Genomic DNA, 11,063 nt, shown 5'->3' with positions numbered 1-11,063 from the left:
CCTAGGGTGGCTGGGACTTGCACGCATGAAGTAATGAGAGAATGATTCAAGTTCAAAACCACAAGGAAATGGGAGTAGAAACTGGGGCACCCCGGATCTGTCCAACTCCCCTTCTTGAGTCATGGGTAGCCTGTGGTAAGTTCCGGAACCTCTCTGGGTCCTCCTTTTGTAAAATGGGAAGATGATCTGTGTGTTTCCCCAAACCAAGGCGAGGTTCAGTCCTGGGACAGACTGGCACTATGGCTTGTGCTTGTGGAGCACTTGGGTGCCGGCAGCCCTGCTAAAGCTTTTAATCATCTCATTTAAGCTTCTTGGCAGCCCTAGGAAGCAGGACTGCCACTGTTTCTGTTTTATAGAAGAAGTCGAGGCAGAGAGAAATGAGTAACTTGCACACTGAGTGATGGGATTCGATCTGCCCAGGCTTTATTGCCTCCAGTAATCAGGAGAGTGCAAGGACAGAAGAAACAGGCCATCTAGTTTCAGGCTTGAGGGTTGTCTCCTGGGGTTCCCAGTCCTGGGGACACAGACTCGCAGACTTGGCCTTCAGACCTGGAAGCAGGAACCCCAGGTCTCCACCCAGCTCCTGTGGCAAGGTGGCAGCTGGGTGCCCGTGGGGGCCTCTGCACCCTGCCTGAAGAACTACATTTCCTCTCCTAACGTGGTCCGTTTCCCTCGAGCCAGGCTCCTTCACATCTCCCCACATAATAGCTCATGCATTAACTTCTTGGCCATTTCCAGAACATTCTTTCCATCTTCCCAATATTATTCTTCCCATTTGCCAGAAGAGGGGACTGAAGTTTGGAGTGTGGGGATCAAAGACTTGCCCAACATCCTATGGTTGGTAGACTCTAAGCCCAGTTATATTCATTAGACAGGAGTCTCCAGAGAAGGCTGTGAGAGATTCCTGGTTCTTCTTTCCCCAGATCTCTTCATGACTCAACATCTCTTTGGTCAGAATTCTGAGGACTCAAGACCCAGGAATGGCCCACACCTGCTGAATTCATTCAACCATTCATTTACTCAACCATATTCATCTGCAGGGACCTCCTCTGTCATGCTCTAGGAGTTGTGCCACACGTGGGTGCCATTGGGAATTGCCCCCAGGTTGCTCAGAGGCTGGGGTGTCAGAGGGACAGGGAAGCAGACTCTGAGCAGACTCTGAGCAGACAGGTATATTACCAGGTTCGAGTACTGAGGAGGGACACCTAAATTTGAGAAGCAAAGATGACTTCCTGGAGGACGTGATGAGGCAAAGTCTAAGCTGAGCCTGGAGGGATGGATAAAACTAGCCTGGGAAAATTAGGTTGATAAGTGGGGAAGGCAGGAATGTTCCAGGCAGAAGTAGCAGCATTTGAGAAGGCCTGATGGCAAAGGAGCATGTGGTGCACCTGCTGTTGTGTCCTCAGCTCCACCTGAAGCTCCCTCAGCCCAGATCTTTCCGTCTCCCCCTACCATCACCCACCCCTGGGTGCCCAGCCCCCACTTCCTCTCTCTGATGGGCAAGTAGGGTGTGGGCACCATTGCATCTGGCTGTCCACTGCCCTGGCATAGAGCTGTCTGACATGAAAGCAGATTATTTCCCTCAGGGGGTAACTGGACAGGCAGCGGCAGGTGAGGCGGCAGGTACAGTAGCCCGGAACATCCTGCGCTGGCTCTGTCCTGGAGACCTGTGGAAAGCCTTTGTCCCCGCTGCCTGTAATGGGTTTCAGGAGAGAGCTTTAATATTTGCAGCAAACAGAGGCACAAAAGATGTGGAGGGCTATTGTGGGCTCTCCAAAGAGGAGCTAATCCTCAGGCAAGCCACCTCGGCCAGGAGGGGTTCAAGTGCTGGGCGGGCCGCTGGGGGCTGTTGTCATTTATGAGCAATTGTGGGAGATAATAGCACAGACTGGACAAGCTCTACACAGGGGAGGGCGGGGGAAGGGGGATAGCACCTGTCCTGAAAGCCCAGGACACGGGCGACTCCCCCACCCCCACTCATCCCCACTCAGGGCCCACTCTGGCTCCAGCTCGGTGCCTGGAATCTGCAGCTCCCTCCAGGCGGCCTGGACTGCCCTGTGGCCTGTCCTTTGCCCCCGGGGGTCAGTTGAGTCTGGGGGTGGGGAGTCCGCCAGGGCTCTTGGCCTCTCTTTCTTCCCGTTCCCTCTCTCTAGCTCTCTCTCTCTGGGGCCTCTTTTCGGTCCACTGCACATAGACAAGTCATTTCTTGGCTCCAGGGGGCCAAGGAATGAAAAAAAAAAAAAAAACCCCACAACCCAACAGCTGTATTTGCATATTATTAGCATAAAGAAACTGTATTAGCGTGAGTGTATTTTCAGCTCCTCCCTCCTCCAAACCTGCCCCATCCTCTCTAAGTTTGGTACATAAATGTCCTATCCAGTCTCTAGGACAAAGGGAAATCTTGGGGGTGGTGTTCGGAAAGGGGTTTTGCGCTGTGGCCAGAGGGGAGCGAAATAGCCCCAGTAAGAAATCTGCAGTCCTGGGAGCGAGAGGTTGGAAAATTCAACTCTGCAAGCCTGGCATTGTTAGCACAGGGGGTGCTGCCAGAGTCCCCTCACCTCCAACAACGTCAGAGGTACAAAAAGCTAGGGCTGGGAATAATGAGGAGGAAATGTGACTGTGCACTGATTGGCATTACAATTTGCATAATTCTTTGTAATTTGCGCAGGTGGGATTATTCTGTTTTCTAGAAATTTTGAAAGACAGTCTTTCTGGCTTCTTAGAAGTTTCTTTCTTGTTTTTTTTTTTTTTTTTTTCCTTTGCTTCTTGTCAGCTTCCTGTGATTCAGCTCTGCTTCCTCTCTAGGAGGGAGAAAAGGACTGGACAGGAGCATGGTGAAGGGGACAGGGAAGAGAAGCCAAGCAGTTAGACACCCAACTTGGAGAGGAGAGGCAGGGTCCTGCCAGGACCTGGGACACTCAAGGATCCTGAGGTGTGTGGAATGCCCTCCCTTTGCCATGGCTCTGCGGGATCTTGTTTCCACTCATAAATTTGTGGAAGTGGAGCTGAGATGAGGCTGGGTTTGTCTGTCCACTTCCCACTGGGCAGCCAAGGGTACAGGATAGGAGCCATGAGAAAGCCTGACTCTCAGGCCATCTTGCACAGAGACTGAACTGATGGAGAAATCGAGAGCCTTGCTCCTGGGAGTCTTAAGAAGAAGCATCCTCCAAATGGCTCAAGAGATACTTCTTCCAGGCAGCAGGAGATGGGTTATGAGCCACTTCTTTCCTTGGAGTAAAAGATAAGGGAGCTTGCTTCTCCCTCTGCCTGTGTCTCTGCCTCTCTCTCTGTCTCTCATGAATAAATAAAATCTTAAAAAAGGAGGGAGGGGCACCTGGATGGCTCAGTGGTTGAGCATCTGCCTTTGGCTCAGGTCGTGATCCCGGGATCCTGGGATCGAGTTCCGCATCGGGCTCCCTGCAGGGAATCTGCATCCCCTCTGCCTGTGTCTCTGCCTCTCTCTCTGTGTCTCTCATGAATAAATAAAAAAAAAATCTTAAAAAAAAAAAAAAAGAGAAGGGAGAAGAAATCTGATCCCTCTTGTAATGGAACCCTGGACATTGATTTAGTTATTTCCATCTGCAGCCTATTATTATTATATATAAGATGAATGAGGCTTAATTCAGTTGAAGCTGAGCCAAAGGAAAACACCTGCAAAAGTCCTTTGTTAGCTGAATGACTTTCTCCACTCCCATTCTACCTCCACCTTTTCTGCCCTCTTTTGTTCACTTTCTCTCTTCTAAACACATTAAAAATATATTGTTATAATTACTACTAGCAAATCCTAATGCTATTCATTTATATTTTTTAAAAGTTTATTTATTTACACCCAATATGGGGCTCAAACCACGACCCCGAGATCAAGAGCTGCACACTCTTCCAATTGAGCCAGCCAGGCACCCCTCCAATACTACTTAAACAATAACAATATGTCTTTTAAAACGCAGATCAGATCACATCTCTATCCTGCCTGGAAACCTTGGATGCTTCCCTGGCCCTCCTTTTTGCAGTCTCTAAGGACCTGCGTGGTGTGGGTCCAGCTTTTCTTACTTTACTCCTTACTGCTGTATGTCGTTCTTATGGCTATTTATTTTTAATTTTTTAAAAGATGTCATTTATTTATTTGAGAGGGAGAGAGAGAGAGGTTTGGGGGAAGGGGAGGAGTAGAGGGGGAGGGAGACGGAGGAAGAAGCCCCAGCAGACTCTATGCTGAGTTTGGAGCCCAACATGGGGGCTCAGTCTCACAATGTTGAGATCATGACCTGAGCTGTAATCCAGAGTTGGATGCTTAACCAACTGAGCCACCCAGGCACCCCTCTCACCACTCTTTAGGCTCACAGGCCGCCCTATGGCTTGGAGAACATTCCCACTTCATTCCCACCTCAGCTTCTTTGTCTTTGCTGCCTCTTGCTCCAAGGTCTGCTGGAGACCAGTTTCTTCTCATCATTCAGGGCTCCTTCTCAGACAGACCCTCCTTCGCCTCCCCACCTGGACAGGATTCCTGGATGTATCACAGCAGCACCAAGCTTATTCATTTGTTAAATTATTCATTTTGTCCTCTGTATGGAGAAGAGGCCTCATCTGCCTCATCCGTTTCCATGTTAAAGCTCCTGGAACGTGCTCATGAAATATTTGTTGCGTGAATGAGTGTGAATAATGATACCCAACAACGGCTTGGGGTTGGTGACGGAACGTGGATTTTGGAGTCAGAGAGATGCAAGTTCCTATCCTTGTTCTGTCACCCCCTGGTGAATATTTGGCCATGGGCAAGCTGCTCACCCCTCTGAGCCTCTGTTCCTCCTCTGGGAATAGGGATCATAGTAACTTCTACACTGAAGGTTAAATTCAGCAGTGTCTACCGCTACTAGTAGGAGCTTACTAAAAAGAGTGATTACTAGCATGAATAATTATACCTCTGTTTCATACTCATTATGTACCAGGATCTGGTCCTGCCCTCAGAAATTCAGTTTACCGAGAGACCCAGAAAGCTGGGTGGCCGACTATGAAACAATGGGGAACGTACTAAGTAGAGACATGCATCAAGTGGTACAGAAACAAAGAGGCAAAAACAACAAATGCTACAATCCCTGTGCTGGAATAGCATTTCACGGTTTGTATACCAGGTAGAAAAGGCAAAGCAGGTCTCAGAATGCCCACTTTACAGTAAGAGAATAGAGGCCTGAATAGATGACAACATTGGCCTCTGGTCACCCTAAGTCCCCTTGCCCTGCTGTGTGTACCCCAGAATTGATACGTTCAATTCTAAAGCTTATTATTTTTATTTTTTATAATTTTTAAAGATATTATTTATTTATTCATGAGAGACACACAGAGAGGTAGAGACATAGGCAGAGGGAAAAGCAGGCTCCCTGCAGGGAATTCAATATGGGACTCAATCCCAGGACCCCAGGATCACGTCCTGAGCCAAAGGCAGACGCTCAACTATTGAGCCACCCAGGTGCCCCTAAAGCTTATTTTTTGAAAAGATAATCTTACACCCATCGAGTGGCTCGAACTCATGACCCCAAGATCAAGAGTCACACACTCTCCTAGCTGAGTTAGCCAGGTGCCCCCGTATGTTGAATTCTAATCCCCAAAGTGATGATGTTAGGAGGTGGGGCCATAAGTAATGAGAGTGAAACCTTCGTGAGTGGAGTGCTCTAATATGTCTATATATATATCTATATTTTTAAGAAGTTTCTTTTTTTTTAAGATTTTTATTTATTTATTCATGAAAGAGACAGAGAGAGAAAGAGGCAGAGACACCGGCAGAGGGAGAAGCAGGTTTCATGCAGGGAGCCCGACGTGGGGTTTGATCCTGGGACTCCAGGATCACGCCCTGGGCCGAAGGCAGGTGGTAAACCACTGAGCCACCCAGGGATCCCCAAGATGTTTCCTTTTTAAAGGATTTTATTTATTTATTTGAGAGAGTGAGTGACAGAGCAGGCAAGAGTGTGCACAAACCCAGGAAGAAGCTGAGTAGGGGGCTCATCCTAGGACCCTGGGGTCATGACCTGAGCCAAAGGCAGATGCTTAACGAACTGAACCACCCAGGTCTCCCGCATTAGTGCCCTAATAAAAGAGATCTCAGGGAGTCAGCTCACTTCTTCTACCACACGGAGACATAGCAAGAAGTCAACGGTCTGCACCACGGAAGAAAGTTCTTACCAGAACCTGACCATGCTGGTGCCCTGATCTCAGACTTCCAGCCTCCAAAGCTGCGAGGAGTGAATGTCTGTTGTTTATTGTGATTATCCATACCCAGTCTGTGGTATTTTGTTATAGCAACTCGAACAGACTAAGACACCTGCTTTGTTTTTCTTCCACTGCACTTATCCCTCTGGACACCTTATGGGATTCCTGGTGTGTGATCCATTTGTCACACTGGAATGCAAGCCCCGCATCAGTCTCAGTTCCTGGAGCAGCTCCTGGCACAGAGTAAGGGCTCAGTAAATATATGTGGAATGAGGGAATGGAGGATAGGAGAGTTAGTAAATGGCAGAGGTAGGATTTGAAGCTCTCAAGCAGGAGGCAGAAGAGCGGGTGAAGGGCCAGCTTCTGGAGCCAGCCTTCTGCCTGGGTTTGGGTCTCAGCTTTGCAACATACTAACTAGTGTGCAAGTTACTTACCCTTCCCTGTGCTCCCCCTCACCCCGCCCGAGCTGTCTGATGGGGGTGGTAATACACCCCCTAGTTGGTAGGACCTTGGTGAGGACTCCACGAGTTGATATTTGTAAAGTGCGGAACAGGCACGATATATAATAAGCCTCAATACATAATTGGCAGCTTAAAAACAACCAACCAACCAAGGTATCTTGACCCCAAATGCAGTGTTCTTCCTCTACAACATATAACATAGAGCTGTATAGTTTCCAAATCACCAATTATAGTCATAGTTTTCTTTTAGTTGGCAAGAAAGAATTATTGTCCCATTTTACAGAGGAGCAAACTAAGATGATATCAGAAAGGATACTGGCTCCAGATCACACAAAGGCTTAAGATGACCGGACTTCAAATATACAACTCTGGCCATGATCTCACAGGTAATTCCCTCCCCCAGATGTATTGCCTGACATTGGGGGCGGGGGGAATCAAATCAGAGACTGGCAGGTATTCTCAGGAGGCCTACACATATCAGTCTCCTATTGTCAGGGTTTGGAAATCCGCTTACATTTCCTCTAATCTTGGGCTGTCATTGTAAGACAAATGTTGCTGAGGCTTAAAGTTCTGGGGGAATTTAGGGATTTAAGAGTGACAGTCCAAGGCTGTGAAGAAGGTCTGGGGAATCTCCCTGTAGACCAAGGGCCTCTCTTCCCTCAGAGCAGCCGTCTTGGCCGAGCAGCTGCGTGGGCCAAGACCTGTGCCGGGAGATGTGGGGGCAGGGAGGGCATAATGAGGTTCTCCCGCAGGGATCTTTGGTTCAGTTTGCAGAGCGGCGGCCGGATCTTCCTGGGGCTAGGCCTGGCAGCTGCCTGCTTCTAGAGACTCTGGGTGGGTGTGAGAATTGTATTTTGGATTTTGTTTGAAGTGACCACAAGGCTAACCAGACCATTAGGGTCCCAGAGCTCACTCAGGGGAGGACACATAGAGATAGGGATGGAATGGAGGAGCTCATTTGTTTATTTGCTCATTCATTCATTTAGTTCCCATTTATTTCACCCTGAGCCTGCAATGGGGATGCCAGAACATAGGTCTATGTTCACAAGTAGATTTGAAACAAATTCCCCTGCGACTGTTCCCGACCCAAAGCAAATCACCACGTATTGAGTATTGACCACGAGTCAGGCATGGGACATACAGCAGTCTCTTCTTGTCCGTGGTTTCAGTTACTCATGGTCAACTGTGGCCGGAAGCAGATGATCTTCCTGACAAATCTCAGAAGGTCAGTAGCCCAATGCTACATTACAATGTCTATGTCACTCCCCTCGCTTTGTCTCATCGCGTTGACATTTTATCGTATCACATCATCACAAGAAGAGTAAGTACGTACAATAAGATATTCCGAGAGAGAGAGAGAGCACGTTCACATAACATTTATTATAGTATATTGTTACAATTGTTCCATTTCATTATTTTTTATTGCTGTTAATCTCTTGCTGTGCCTCATTTATAAATATGTATACTGAGCTTTATCATAGATATGTATAGCAAGAAATGGTATAATACATAGGGTTCAGTACTATCTGTGATTTCAGACATCCACCAGGGGTCCTGGAATATGTTCCTTGTGGACAAAGGGGGGGCTACTGTACCTAACTCTAACCCTTGAGGGAAGCATCATTATTCTCACTGTACAGGTGAGACAAGGGAAGCTCTGAGAGGTCAGGTAATACACCTAAGGTCAAACAGCTCTGGGAAAAATAGGGTTCAAACTCAAGTGAGTTTGACTCCAAAGCCCAGGCTGTGGTTGAAGTTTTAAAATTTTTTAAAAAATATGTGTAACAACCATCTAAGATGCAAAGTGTAATAATAAAATGATGGCCTGTGGCCCCACCACTCAACTGGAGGACTGGATAGTCCAAACATTGTTCAGTCGCCTTGTGTGTCTGGTGCCAATTGCATTCCCTTGCTTCTCCACAACCTTGACCTCCATGCAAGCTAACTGCTTCCCAAGTTTTGGGCTCCTCATCTCTTTGTTTGCATGTTTTTTTTTTTTTATTGTTCTATGTTGTTTTACCAGATGTGTTGGTGATAAACATGTGTGAAGATAAACCGTATAGTGTTGCTTGCTTTTGAACTTTACGTAAATGGTAACTTACGTCTCCTTCTGTGCCTTGTTATCTTCCCTGTGCTTTTGAGATTCACCCAGGTGATGTATGTGGCTTTAGTTTATTCATTTCCACTACTGTGAAATTCCATTATTTGAATATATCACATTTTATTCGTCTACTTTTCTGTTGAAGAACATCTGGGTCGTTTCCAGTTTTGTTTTGTTTTCTTGCTTTTTCCTTGCCTTTTTCTTTTTTTCTATTACAAACAATGCTACAAAGAAAATTCTTGATCATGTCTCTAGTGTCCACCTGCAAGGGTTATATATGTGCAGGGGTGGAATTACAGGATCATAGAGTCTGGATGTGGTGCTTTTATTCAATAAAGCCCCAAAGTAGCTGTACCAGTTTATCTTGGAGCCCATCCTTGGAAGAGGATCATTTCTCGGGTCACTGTCTGGCTTAGGAAAGTGGGCTCCAGAGGGTTGACTATCTGGTAAGTCTCGATACTAACCTTGGGGAATACCTACCCCTGAATGTAGTCATTCACAAGGTAATGCACAGAGCAGTGAGCAAACTGGAGCCTCTGGGGTTGGAAACACCTGTTCAGTTATTGACCAACATCCCAGGCAACCCAAAAGTCCCAGCTGATCTTGTCTCACATGGGACACTTGGCATGTTGGCCAGAGCATGTGGGCTTGGGGAATTTCTTAGACGTGTGTCCTTCTTTTATGACAGAATCCAATTATGTCAGCCTCGGATTCAAGGCTGTGTGTTGTAACTGGCGGAAGGCAGCTAGGTCCTGGTTGGAGTTCCACCTCTCTCCCTGCTCGTTCTTCTGCACCTTCTTTCTCCCACCAATATTCATCCCTCCTCCCTTTTGAGGGATTTTATTTATTTATTTGAGAGAGAGAGAGAGAGAGAGCACAAACTGGGGGTGGGGTAGGGAGAGAGAGGGAGAGCAGGCTCTCTGCTGAGCAGGGAGCACAATGTGGGGCTTCATCCCAGGACCCTGGGATCATGACCTGAGCAGAAGGCAGACGCTTAACCGACTGAGCCACCCAGGTGCCCCCATTCCTTTTTAAAAATGTTTGATTCCGTAATACAAAGAGTTAAAAATTCAAAGTATAAGATTATATAAGCAGAGTCTTACTCCTATATCCGACTCCAACTTGCCCAGTTCCCCCTCTGAAAGGTAGTCACTTTTATTAGTTTCTTATGCATCCTTCTAGAGTTTTCTCTCTGTACAAGCAAAAAATGAATATAAAGTCTTCTTGAGGCCTCTTTTTACCAAAAAGGTAGCATTTTATACATGTGATTCCACCATTGCCTTTTCATGTAACGATGCTGCTTGGATGTTGTATTCCATGTCATTATACAGAACGTTCCATCGTTCTTTTTAATGACTGTGGTACATCGTTGCATTGCACAATATTTATGTATCATCTACTGTGTGCCAATCTCTTTGCTCAGCGCTGGGGTTCAAATGATGAATCAAAACAGCCTTTAGGGAGCCTACAGTCTAAGAGCATACAGACAAACACTTAGGAGGGCATCTCCTCTGAGCCGGAGGCTAACCCCTCCTCCGTGGGCAGACACGAGGAAGGCTCTCGCAGCTACTGTTCCACTCCTCACCCCTCACGCCTTCACCTATTTTCTTGCTTTCCTCCAGTCTGATGAACTTGTTTGTGATTTCTCTGTACTTTAACAAGGGAAATTCACTGGCCCTCTAAGTCCCTGCTTCCTTCCCTCCCCACCTCCCACACAAGCCCCCCCATGCCGCACACACTGCTCCATGCACGCTCATATAGCACCCCCCCCACAGACTTGGATGTACACACTGCTCCACGCACACACCACACACACACACCACACACACCACGCAGATACATACACACATGTTTCTCCCCACCAGCGCATGTCCTCGAGGGAGCCTCCAGGTGTGCACACCGCAGGCAAGTCCTCATGTCCTCAGCCCACTGTCACGGCTGGGCCAGCCATGCATGGCTGCTAGTTTTGGGTGTCCCTGCTGGCACGGCTGTTCCGTGGCTGCCACTGGCCTTTGTGTTGCCACAAGACAGCATTGTGGGTGCTGGCCACTCATCTGACTTTGCTGGGAGTTGCCTGTGGCTGGTGGCAGGGCAGTGAGGGGGACTCTGCCCAGTGGGAGCAAATGAAAAATCAGCATTTCGCTAAATTTTTTTGGGCAGTGTGGCCGCCAGGCAGGCCCAGCCCAGGATTATTGGATGATAAGATTTGTTCCCCCCCCACCGCCCCCCGCGAGCCCCAGGGGCGTGTGCCACCCAAGCTCTGACCTGGATCGTTAGCAGCCTGGGGTTGCCCCTTGGAGCAGGGC

Source organism: Nyctereutes procyonoides, unplaced genomic scaffold (genome assembly GCF_905146905.1).
Source record: "Nyctereutes procyonoides isolate TBG_1078 unplaced genomic scaffold, NYPRO_anot_genome, whole genome shotgun sequence".
Lineage (NCBI taxonomy): Eukaryota > Metazoa > Chordata > Mammalia > Carnivora > Canidae > Nyctereutes > Nyctereutes procyonoides.
The sequence above is the reverse complement of the archived record's forward strand: the minus strand, read 5'-3'. Positions refer to the sequence as shown.